This window comes from Hyla sarda, chromosome 2, assembly GCF_029499605.1.
Source record: "Hyla sarda isolate aHylSar1 chromosome 2, aHylSar1.hap1, whole genome shotgun sequence".
NCBI lineage: Eukaryota > Metazoa > Chordata > Amphibia > Anura > Hylidae > Hyla > Hyla sarda.
This window is the reverse complement of record NC_079190.1, coordinates 343,639,998-343,652,109: the sequence shown is the minus strand read 5'-3', so window position 1 is coordinate 343,652,109 and position 12,112 is coordinate 343,639,998. Positions and strand designations below refer to the sequence as shown.

The 12,112-nt window shown below is 43.8% G+C and overlaps 1 protein-coding gene across 1 annotated transcript in view; it reads left to right on the top strand.

Moving 5' to 3' along the window:
- The window catches only part of DIPK2B (divergent protein kinase domain 2B), a 258,319-nt gene that overhangs the window by 174,316 nt on the left and 71,891 nt on the right, over positions 1–12,112 (top strand).

Below are 12,112 nucleotides of genomic sequence, written 5' to 3'. Positions count from 1 at the left end.
AATGGTGTTAAAGGGGTTATCCACCATAAGGTGATTTTAGTATGTACCTGGCAGGCAGTAATGGACATGCTTAGGAAGGATCTGCACTTTTCTTGGGGCTAAATGGCTACGTCAGGAGATTACCATAACACTGGCTAGCTTTTTGTGAACTTGTATTTCCTGTTTGACTTTTCTTTTTTTGACTACAAATCCCAGAATTCCATTTTCCTCCCTCCCACACATCAGCCACCCCACCCATTGAAACAAAAAACCTGTGGTTTTCAATCAGGGTGCCTACAGCTTTAGTTGCAGTTGATATCTCTCCCACCAAGTGATCGCTCCACCCATTGAAGCAGACAGGCTCCCTGTCATCAGCTGACTAGTGAGTCAGGTCTCTGCCGCATTGCAAGCTGGGAAAAATGCGAGACAACAGTCATTTTGTATGCTGTTAAAAATAAATATTGGGGTGAAAATCACAGAAGAATTGTGAGAAAACCATCACACATAGGTACAGACACTATATTATGAACTACACTAAATTCACAGCCCCTGTAGCATAGTCAAATAAAAAAAAAAATCCTGGAATACCCCTTTAACTTAATGTAAGATGATAATATATAAGTATGGGTCAATGTATCCTATGTAATTACCTATGTAGTAGCCAATCCGGTCTTAACCCCTTGAGGACTCAGGGTTTTTCAGTTTTTGCACTTTCCTTTTTTCCTCCTTACCTTTTAAAAATCATAACCCTTTCAATTTTGCACCTAAAAATCCATATTATGGCTTATTTTTTGCGTCGCCAATTCTACTTTGCAGTGACATTAGTCATTTTACCCAAAAATTCACGGCCAAACGGGAAAAAAAATCATTGTGCGACAAAATCGAAGAAAAAACAACATTTTGTAACTTTTGGGGGCTTCCGTTTCTACGCAGTGCATATTTTGGTAAAAATGACACCTTATTATTCTGTAGGTCCATACGGTTAAAATGATACCCTACTTATATAGGTTTGATTTTGTCCTACTTCTGGAAAAAATCATAACTACATGCAGGAAAATGTATACGTTTAAAAATGTCATCTTCTGACACCTATAACTTTTTTATTTTTCCACGTACAGGGAGGTATGAGGACTCATTTTTTGTGCCGTGATCTGAAGTTTTTATCGGTACCATTTTTGTTTTGATCTGACTTTAGGATCTGATTTTTATTAATTTTTTAATGATATAAAAAGTGACCAAAAATATGGTTTTTTTTGGACTTTGGAATTTTTTGCGCGTACACCATTGACCGTGCGCTTTAATTAATTATATATTTTTATAGTTCGGACATTTACACACGCGGCGATACCACATATGTTTATTTATTTTTTTATTTACACTGTTTTATTTTTTTTTATGGGAAAAGGGGGGTGATTCAAACTTTTATTAGGGAAGGGGTTAATAAATGACCTTTATTAACACTTTTTTGTAAAAAAATTTTTTGCAGTGTTATAGGTCCCATAGGGACCTATAACACTGCACACACTGATCTCTCATGCTGATCACTGGCGTGTATTAACACGCCTGTGATCAGTGTTATCGGCGCTTGACTGCTCCTGCCTGGATCTCAGGCACGGAGCAGTCATTCGTCGATCGGACACCGAGGAGGCAGGTAAGGGCCCTCCCGGTGTCCTGTAAGCTGTTCAGGACGCCGCGATTTCACCGCGGCGGTCCCGAACAGCCCGACTGAGCAGCCGGGATACTTTCCCTTTCACTTCAGACGATCAAAGTTGATCACTGCGTCTGACCACGATCGGTGATGTCCTGTATTAGCCCCGGGTCCCGGCCGTTGATAGCCCCGCGTGACCCCGCGGCATATCGCAGGAGCCGGAGGAGGACGTAAATATACGTCCTGCGTCGTTAAGGAGTTAAAGTGGTACTCCACCCCTAGACATCTTATCCCCCCTATCCAAAGGACGGGGAATACAACGTCTGATTGCGGGGGTCCCGCTATCTCGGCTGCGGCATCCCAGACATCTGGTGCACGTAGCGAACTTCAGTTCGTACTGGATGACTGGTGATGACATTACCGCCACACCCCCTCAATGTAAGTCTATGGGAGGGGACAGGGCGGTCATCACGCCCCTTCCCATAGACTTGCATTGAGGGGATGTGGCCGTGACATCACGAGCCTCTGGCGCTGCGCCAGATGCTCTAAACAAACACCGGGTGCAGCAGGGAGATCGCGGGGGTCCCTCCGCTTTGGATACGAGATAAGATGTCTAAGGGCGGAGTACCCCTTTAAAGAAGTTTGTATCTAATATTGCAGCTCACTTCAATTTACCAGAAGGAATGTGCTGCCTTCAGTTGCAGTACCACTACCAAATGTGTGGTACTCTGCCTGGAAACAATAAAAGTGACACAGCACTTATAAGAGCAACAGGTTAAAGAATAATAGCAGCATATTACATACAATAAATAGCATGGAAGACTAAATAGTTACCAAGTGGACAGAGAAACAGGAAAGTGTACCCTTACCACCCAACGTTTTGCCAAGGACTGGCTTCTTCCAGAAGAAGCCAGTCCTTGACAAAACTTTGCGTGGCAAGGGCACACTTTCACTGTTTCTCTGTCCACTTGGTAACTATTTAGTCTTCATGCTATTTATTGTATGTAATATGCTGCTATTATTCTTTTTGTGCACTTGCACTGTTCATATTAAGCCTATACCAGTCATTTATACTATGTGAGCCCTTACTTTCTTTCCATTGTTACACTGGTTATCTCTCTGTATTCCTTGTTCTCAGGGTTAGTTAATTTTTTGTCAGTTCTTTGTCTATTTTTATGTGCTTTTATCAATTGCATTAATAAAGTATATATTTTTTATCCCATAAACGCTTTTTTCGTGTTTATATATCCTAGCTTTGTGTGGGATTTGTTATTGACATGAGGGGTTCTGTGCTAGTTTTTAACCAAGTGCTCTTTTCCTCCTTATTTGAAAGGATTATACTTGTAGAAAACATGTCTCCCAGAGTGCAAGCTTTTTTTGGGACTACTCTGCAACACTTATTGAGAATTATAGATAGATACTCATCTTGCATTAAATAATTTAGATTACATTTGATGATGTGTTTAATACTGTTAAATTGGGAAGTGTATGTTATACTTAATACAGGGGCAGAGACTCCATTCCTAGCATCCTGTGCTTCTATGTTCTTTTTAGTGAGCAGCATGCTTCTATCTTTTAAAGCAAAATGTCTTTTTTGCATAATTTAAAGGGGAACTCTGGTGGAAATGTTTTTTTTGACAAATCAACTGGTGCCAGAAAGTTAAGCAGATTTGTAAATTACTTCTATTTAAAAATCTTAACCCTTCTAGTACTTATCAGCTGCTGTATACTACCGATATACTACAGAGAAATTTGTGAATTTCTTTTCTGCCTGACAACAGTGTTCTCTACTGACACCTCTGTCCGTGTCAGGACTGTCCAGAACAGGAGGTTTTCTATGGGGATTTGCTTCTAACTTGACAGTTCCTGACACAGACAGAGGTGTCAGCAGAGAGCACTGTTGTCAGGCAAAAAAGAAATTCACAAATTTCTCTGTAGTATATCTGTAGTATACAGCAGCTGATAAGTACTAGAAGGGTTAAGTAATTTACAAATCTGTTTAACTTTCTGGCACCAGTTGATTTGTCAAAAAAAAAAAAAAAAAAACACCGGAGTTCCCCTTTAACCCCTTGGGGATGGAGCCCATTATGACCCTAAGGACGGGAGCATTTTTTGCAAATCTGACCACTGTCACTTTAAGCATCAATAACTCTGAGATGCTTTTACTTATAAATTTGATTCCGAGATAGTTTTTTCGTAACATATTTTACTTTATGGTAGTGGAAAATTTTCATCAATACTTGCATCATTTCTTGGTGAAAATTTCAAAAATTTGATGAAAAATTTGAAAATTTAGCATTTTTCTAACTTTGAAGCCCTCTGCTTGTAAGGAAAATAGACATTCCAAAGAAATTATATATTGATTCACATATACAATATGTCTATTTTATATTTGCATCATAAAGTTGACATGTTTTTACTTCTGGAAGACATCAGAGGGCTTCGAAGTTAAGCAGCAATTTTCCAATTTTTCACAAAATTTTTCAGGGACCAGTTCAGGTTTGAAGTGGATTTGAAGGGTCCTCATATTAGAAATACCCCATAAATGACCCCATATAAAAACTTCACCCCTCAAAGTATTCAAAATTACATTTAGTAAGTGTGTTAACCCGTTAGGTGTTTCACAGGAATAGCAGCAAAGTGAAGGAGAAAATTCAAAATCTTCATTTTTTACACTCGCATGTTCTTGTAAACCCAGTTTTTTAATTTTTACAAGGGGTAAAAGAAGAAAATCCTCTCAAAATTTGTAACCCAATTTCTCTCGAGTAAGGAAATACCTCATATATGTATGTCAAGTGTTCGGCGGGCGCAGTAGAGGGCTCAGAAGGGAAGGAGCGATAATGGGATTTTGGAGAGTGAGTTTTTCTGAAATGGTTTTTGGGGGGCATGTTACGTTTAGGAAGCCCCTATGGTGCCAGGACAGCAAAAATAACACATGCCACACTATTATGGAAACTACACCCCTCAAGGAATGTAACAAGGGGTACGGTGAGCCTTAACACCCCACAGGTGTTTGACAACTTTTTGTTAAAGTTGGATGTGTAAATGAAAAAAAAGTTTTCACTAAAATGCTGGTTTTCCCAAAAATTTTACTTTTTTACAAGGGGTAATAGGAGAAAATGCCCCCCAAAATTTGTAACCCCATTTCTTCTGAGTATGAAAATACCCCATGTGTGGATGTCAAGTGCACTACAATACTCAGAAGAGAAGGAGCGCTATTGAGCTTTTAGAGAGAGAATTTGTTTGGAATGGAAGTCGGCGGCCATATGCATTTACACAGCCCCCCGTGGTGCCAGAACAGTGGACCCCCCCACATGTGACCCCATTTTGGAAACTACACACCTCACAGAATGTAATAAGGGGTACAGTAAGCATTTACACCCTACTGGCATTTGACAGATCTTAGGAACAGTGGGCTGTGCAAACAAAAAACTACATTCTTCATTTTCATGGATCACTGTTCCAAAAATCTGTCAGACACCTGTGGGGCGTAAATGCTCACTGTACCCATTATGACATTCCGTCAGGGGTGTCGTTTCTAAAATGGGGTCACATGTGGGGGAGGTTCCTTGTTCTGGCACTATGGGGGCTTTGTAAACACACGTGGCCTTCAATTCCGGACAAATTTTCTCTCCAAAAGCCCAATGGCACGCTCCTTCTCTTCTGAGCATTGTAGTTCGACCGTAGAGCACTGTACAGCCACATATGGGGTATTTATATACTCAGAAGAAATGGGGCTACAAATTTTGGGGGGCTTTTTCCTCTTTTCCCTTGTGAAAATGAAAAATTTAGGGTAACAACAGCATTTTAGTGAAAATGTATTTTTTATTTTTTTATTTTCCCATTCAACTTTAATGAAAATTCAAACACCTGTGGGGTGTTAAAGTTCACTATACCCCTTGTTACATTCCGTGAGGGGTGTAGTTTCCAAAATGGGGTCACATGTGGGTATTTATTTTTTTTGCGTTCATGTCAGAACCACTGTAAAATCAGCCACCCCTGTGCAAATCACCAATTTAGGCCTCAAATGTACATGGTGCGCTTTCACTCCTGAGCCTTGTTATGCGCTAGCAGAGCATTTTATGCACACATATGGGGTATTTCCGTACTCAGGAGAAATTGCTTTACAAATTTTTTTTCCTTTTACCTCTTGTGAAAATAAAAAGTAAAAGGCAACACCACCATGTTAGTGTAAAAAAAATTTTTTTTACACTAACAGGCTGGTGTTTTCATAAGGGGTAAAAGGAGAAAAAGCCCCCCAAAATTTAAAGTGCAATTTCTCCCAAGTATGGAAACACCCCATATGTGGGCGTAAAATGCTCTGCGAGCGCATAACAAGGCTCAAGAGTGAGAGGGCACCATGTACATTTGAGGCCTAAATTGGTGATTTGCACGGGGGTGGCTGATTTTACAGTGGTTCTGACATGAACGCAAAAAAATAAATACCCACATGTGCACTAAACTGTTTCCTTGAAATACGACAGGGCTCTGAAGTGAGAGAGCGCCATGCGCATTTGAGGACTAAATTAGGGATTGCATAGGGGTGGACATAGGGGTATTCTACGCCAGTGTTTCCCAAACAGGGTGCCTCCAGCTGTTGCTAAACTCCCAGCATGCCTGGACAGTCAGTGGCTGTCTGGAAATTCTGGGAGTTGTTGTTTTGCAACAGCTGGAGGCTCCGTTTTTGAAACACTGCTGTACAATACATTTTTCATGTTTAATGGGGGGGGGCAGTGTAAGGGGTGTATATGTAGTGTTTTACCCTTTATTATGTGTTAGTGTAGTGACGTGTAGTGTTTTTAGGGTACATTCGCTCTGGCGGAAGTTTACAGTGAGCTTACCGCTACGAGTTTGCGCTGCGGCGAAAAATTTGCCGCAGCTCATACTTGAAGCAGGAAACTTACTGTAAACCTGCCCGTGTGAATGTACCCTGTACATTCACATTGGGGGAGGGGGGGCAAACCTCCAGCTGTTTCAAAACTACAACTCCCAGCATGCACTGACAGACTGTGCATGCTGGGAGTTGTACTTTTGCAACAGCTGGAGGCACACTGGTTGGAAAACCTTCAGTTAGGTTCTGTTACCTAACTCAGTATTTTCCAACCAGTGTCCCTCCAGATATTGCAAAACTACAACTCCCAGCATGTACTGATCGCCAAAGTGCATGCTGGGAGATGTAGTTATGCAACAGCTGGAGGTACGCAACTACAACTCCTAACATGCCGAGACAGCGGTTTGCTGTTTGGGCATGCTCGGATTTGCAGTTTTGCAACATCTGGAGGGCTACAGTTTAGAGACCACTGCACAGTAATCTCCAAACTGTGGACCTCCAGATGTTGCAAAACTACAAATCCCAGCATGCCCAGACAGCAAACTGCTATGTGGGCATGCTGGGAGTTGTAGTTTTGCAAGATCTAGATGGCCACAGTTCACTGCACAGTGATATCCATACTGTAGCCCTCCAGCTGTTGCAAAACTACAAATCCCAGCATGGCAGCTTGTCTGGGCATGCTGGGAGTTGTAGTTTTGCAACATCTGGCGGGCAACAGTGTAGAGACCACTGTATCACTCAAACTGTAGCCCTCTAGATGTTGCTAGGCAACTTACTGGCTTCCGTCGGATCCAGGGAGCCAGCCGCATGACATATCGCACGCCGATCTCCGACACCGATCGTCGCCCGCAGCCTCGCGCGCAGGGTAAGTGGACTTTGTCGCCGGTCCTCTTCGGTTTCCCCATTCTGCCCCGCCTATTGTGGGTGGGCAGAATGGGGAAAACGAAAGTTAACCCCCGTGCCTCCGATCTGCTATTGGACGTCGCTTCTAGTGTTGCTCACGAATATTCGCAATGTGAATATTCGTCGCGAATATAGCATATTCGAGAATTCGTGAATATTTAGAATATCGCGAATAATATTCGCGATTACGAATATTATTTTTTTTCCCAAACTTGTTTAAACACAGATCACATTATAGTGATCTCCATCGACAGATAAATACATTGCTGGTATGATTAGAGACCCTGGGGCGAGAATCTGAGGCGATTAGTTTGTGCATGCGAATATTTGCGAATATTTTCCACGCCCTTCTTATGCCTCTGAGCCAATGAGAGTTCTGCAACCACAGTTGTCAGAGGTTAGCAACCTCCCTAGCAACCAATTGAAACTTGCTGGCACGACCAGTATATAAGATCACTCCCCTTTGCTTTTCTGGTACGTACCTTAGGCATCCAGCTCTGTGGCTAACAGATCCTGTCTCTACTAGACCTGCATCCTGCTATAGGACACTGCAGTTCACCAACCATGGATGCACTAACTTTTCTAAAGTCACCTACCTGGAGCCAACAGGTAAAGATTTCTTTGGCGAAGTATACTAGAACTGTCAACTGCAAAAAGATAAAGCTGTCAGTACAGCTGCTTTTTGGATGCAAAGAGCTTTAACAAGCACATAAACTCAAAACACTATTCAGGTTGCTCAAACCTCTTGAATAACAGTAAAGTTCAAACATTGAATCCAAAATTAAAAACAAAAAAACTAAACAACTCTTCGCACTTACCAGATATGTGCAAATAGAACAAATCCTTCTTTATTTAAAGTGTAGGGTGCATACATATATTATGAGAGGCATAGACAGCAGTAGCTATAGCTCGGCTACAGATGTTTCACGCTTGCGTTAGCTCTTCCTTAGACCATCCCCTCACCTGTACAACAGGTATAAATACACCTAATTCATGACATTCAGGAGGTAGGCGTTCACAAACACCAATTAGTTTAACCCCTTAAGGACCAAGGACGTACCGGTACGTCCTTGGTCCTGCTCTCCTGATATAACGCGGGGTTACACAGTAACCCCGCGTCATATCATGGCGGGCCCGGCGTCATAGTGAAGTCGGGACCCTCTTCTAATAGCGCGCAGCACGCTATAAACCCTTTAGCCGCGCGCTCAGAGCTGAGCCGCGCGGCTAAAAGTGAAAGTTGCCGGCTAGCTCAGTCGGGCTGTTCGGGATAGCCGCGGCTAATCGCGGCATCCCGAACAGCTGACAGGACAGCGGGAGGGCCCCTACCTGCCTCCTCGCTGTCCGATCGCCGAATGACTGCTCAGTGCCTGAGATCCAGGCATGAGCAGTCATGCGGCAGAATCGTCGATCACTGGTTTCTTATGAGAAACCAGTGATCAATGATGAAGATCAGTGTGTGCAGTGTTATAGGTCCCTATGGGACCTATAACACTGCAAAAAAAAAGTGAAAAAAAAATGAATAAAGATCATTTAACTCCTCCCCTATTAAAAGTTTGAATCACCCCCCTTTTCCAATAAAAAAAAAAACACAGTGTAAATAAAAATAAAAATAAACATATATGGTATCGCCGCGTGCGGAAATGTCCGAATTATAAAAATATATCATTAATTAAACCGCTCGGTCAATGGCGTGCGCGCAAAAAAATTCCAAAGTCCAAAATAGTGCATTTTTGGTCACTTTTTATATCATTTAAAAATGAATAAAAAGCGATCAATAAGTCCTATCAATGCAAAAATGGTACCGTTAAAAACCCTCATACCGCCCCCATACACGGAAAAATAAAAAAGTTATAGGGGTCAGAAGATGACAATTTTAAACGTATTAATTTTCCTGTAGTTATGATTTTTTCCAGAAGTCCGACAAAATCAAACCTATATAAGTAGGGTATCATTTTAATCGAATGGACCTACAGAATAAAAATAAGGTGTCATTTTTACCAAAAAATGTACTACATAGAAACGGAAGACCCCAAAAGTTACATAACAGCGTTTTTTTTTTTTTCAATTTTGTCGCACAATGATTTTTTTTTTCCATTTCATCGCAGATTTTTGGGCAAAATGACTGACGTCATTACAAAGTAGAATTGGTGGCGCAAAAAATAAGCCATCATATGGATTTTTAGGTGCAAAATTGAAAGAGTTATGATTTCTTAAGGCAAGGAGCAAAAAACGAAAATGCAAAAACGGAAAAAACCCCGGTCCTTAAGGGGTTAAACTAAAATAATAACAATTTAAAAACATGCTATTGTTTACACAGGAGCTTTTCAAATAAAGATGCCTAAATCAATTTTATCATGGTTCCCATGTTACATAAATCTAGGTGTGCCCTTACCTGAACAAAGGGTATGTGTATGTTACCTAAACAGAATGTTCAATGGTCAAATAGTACTGCTAATATAAAAAGAGCCACATAAACAACGGTAGGCATAGACCATATAATATTCGAATACCACCTAAATTCACCCAGAAATACAAACAGGAACAACTATTGCTTCTCCTAAATGTGTGGTTGGAAGGCTAAGATACAGATATTTTTGTAAAAGTGGCCAAGTGTTATGGGCAGCGCTCCGGCCATTCATACTGGCCGTGAGTGCCCCCTCCCTGCCGGTACCAGCAGTGGCTCCGGGACTTGCTGTGCGGGACGTGTCCGGGGCGAGTGCTATGGGCAACGCTCCGGCCGTGAGCACGCCTCTTTATATGATCGCGAAGGCCCCAGGACTCGCTGTGCGGGACGCGTCCGTACAAGAGCCCTGGGCATCTCCTTACCCTGCAGTGCTCCCGGCCCCTCTCTGTCTGCGTGCCGCTGGTGTGCGCGTCCCCTTTCCTTAAGGCACATGCGCCGGCACTGCTAAATTTAAAGGGTCAGTGCGCCCCTTAATTGGTCTGCTGCTGGGCTGACCTTATTTTAATCCAGCACCTCCTCATCATGGTGCCGGATCTTCGTGTCTTGTGCCAAGAGAAAGCGTACCTACTGTGAATGCCTATTTTGTGTTCCTGATCTCCTGCTCGTGACCTGACCTTGCTCCTTTGCCGCCTGTCTCCTGACCTGCTGCCCGTGACCTGACTTTGCTCCTTGCCGCCTGCCCTTCTGATCTGTGCTTGTCCTGACTATGTCTCTCCATCTGTGCCAAGTTACATCTGGGCGACCTGTGTGGAAGAGTCATGTCAGGGGTGGGTGCTGCTGGCCGCAACAAGTCCAACCCACTTTGCGGCGGGCTCTGGTGAAAACCAGCGGGACCTTAGACTCCTCTCCTTGGTACGGTTCAGCCATTGTCCACGCAGGCCAGTGGATCAACTACCCAGCCGCTTACACCAAGGTTTTAAAATAGTATTGAGCTTGTTAAAAGAAACCTGTATCTTGATTATTCACATGAAGTTCTATGAAGTTGTAATGCCCATATGGAATTGTCTATATCCATGGCTAACACAGTCTGTCTCCACTAGACCTGTATAGGACCCTGCAGTATGCTTCCATAAGAATTATAACTTTTCCTGAAACAGGTTAAGATTTTCTTTCCAAAGTATATTATGACTGTGTCATCCCTATCCATATTGCGGAAGGCTGTAAAGGCTATGCAGAAAGCAATTAGCTATCAAAGGAGTGCCTCCGTACAAGCACAATATTAAAACTGAACCAGAGAGCGTCTTTGATATCTACTGGGAAGCTGTTAACTATTACCAAGTTTACTACAATAAAGAACTGTTCTTTTTGTTATGTTCTAACTGGTGTCTGGCTTTGTTATAATGCACAAAGCACCATTGGCACCCCATTGTTGTTACGCCGAGCGCTCCGGGTCCCCGCTCCTCCCCGGAGCGCTCGCTACACTCCCCTCACTGCAGCGCTCCGGTCAGATCCACTGACCCGGGGCGCTGCGATACCGCCTCCAGCCGGGATGCGATTCGCGATGCGGGTAGCGCCCGCTCGCGATGCGCACCCCGGCTCCCGTACCTGACTCGCTCTCCGTCAGTCCTGTCCCGGCGCGCGCGGCCCCGCTCCCTAGGGCGCGCGCGCGCCGGGTCTTTGCGATTTAAAGGGCCACTGCGCCGCTGATTGGCGCAGTGGTTCCAATTAGTGTTATCACCTGTGCACTTCCCTATATCACCTCACTTCCCCTTCACTCCCTCGCCGGATCTTGTTGCCATCGTGCCAGTGAAAGCGTTTCCTTGTGTGTTCCTAGCCTGTGTTCCAGACCTCCTGCCGTTGCCCCTGACTACGATCCTTGCTGCCTGCCCCGACCTTCTGCTACGTCCGACCTTGCTTCTGTCTACTCCCTTGTACCGCGCCTATCTTCAGCAGCCAGAGAGGTTGAGCCGTTGCTAGTGGATACGACCTGGTCACTACCGCCGCAGCAAGACCATCCCGCTTTGCGGCGGGCTCTGGTGAAAACCAGTAGTGACTTAGAACCGATCCACTAGCACGGTCCACGCCAATCCCTCTCTGGCACAGAGGATCCACTACCTGCCAGCCGGCATCGTGACAGTAGATCCGGCCATGGATCCCGCTGAAGTTCCTCTGCCAGTTGTCGCTGACCTCACCACGGTGGTCGCCCAGCAGTCACAACAGATAGCGCAACAAGGCCAACAGCTGTCTCAACTGACCGTTATGCTACAGCAGTTACTACCACAGCTTCAGCAATCATCTCCTCCGCCAGCTCCTGCACCTCCTCCGCAGCGAGTGGCCGCTTCTGGAC